The 704-nt window shown below is 37.1% G+C and overlaps 1 long non-coding RNA gene across 1 annotated transcript; it reads left to right on the top strand.

Annotated features, from left to right (window-relative positions):
- LOC140966242 (uncharacterized) lies at positions 1–558 on the top strand. The gene is made up of 3 exons (XR_012173285.1): positions 1–37; positions 164–249; positions 382–558. It is a non-coding gene; the product is annotated as an uncharacterized lncRNA (long non-coding RNA).
- The last annotated feature ends 146 nt before the right edge of the window (positions 559–704 follow it).

The raw sequence follows: 704 nt of genomic DNA on the forward strand, positions 1-704 counted from the left end.
CGCCCCGATGCCACTTTAGATCCATCAAGCTTGCATGGCAAGTGTCATTTATCTCCACTTGGAAATATACATCACTTTTTTCATTTCGTTAATCTTCCACCATCATCATCTTCCTCTCCGGCAACTTGAGAACAAATATTTTTTACATTTCTAATTATCCCAGGAGGTTGCCCTGTTATCAAGGGGAACAAGTGGTCGTCTACGAAGTGGATGCATGTTGATGAATACAAGGCCTAGCGAATTTCATCGGTAAGAGTTGTAAAACCATAATGACTTCCGACTTTCTTCTTAACATACATGACAACGGTCTTTCAGATGTGGTAGCATCAGAAATTACTTGATGCAACCTGCATGATGTATCGCTTGATGAAATATTTTCAGGAGCTGAAGATACCGAGGCTTATTTCTGGTCGAATCGTACGACTGTTTGCAATTGTTAACTGGTATAACATTAGAGGTATGCATTTGTTATTTTCTGGCTAGATAGTCCATAGGATGGGAATTTTGTTTGAGGAACAAATAAAAGTTTGGCACGACCAATTCAATAGGCTCATCCCCAAGTTAGTCCGATTGAGGAAAAAGAGATTGAAATATGTAATTAGGTATTATAATATAATGTAAATTGTTTTGTAATCGGTATGATGTTTAGAATACCTTCAATTTTTTCTTCTTCTGATTCTAACAAATCTTTCATAGTCCCGTAT

This window comes from Primulina huaijiensis, unplaced genomic scaffold (genome assembly GCF_012295235.1).
Source record: "Primulina huaijiensis isolate GDHJ02 unplaced genomic scaffold, ASM1229523v2 scaffold202873, whole genome shotgun sequence".
NCBI classification, from domain to species: Eukaryota; Viridiplantae; Streptophyta; class Magnoliopsida; order Lamiales; family Gesneriaceae; genus Primulina; species Primulina huaijiensis.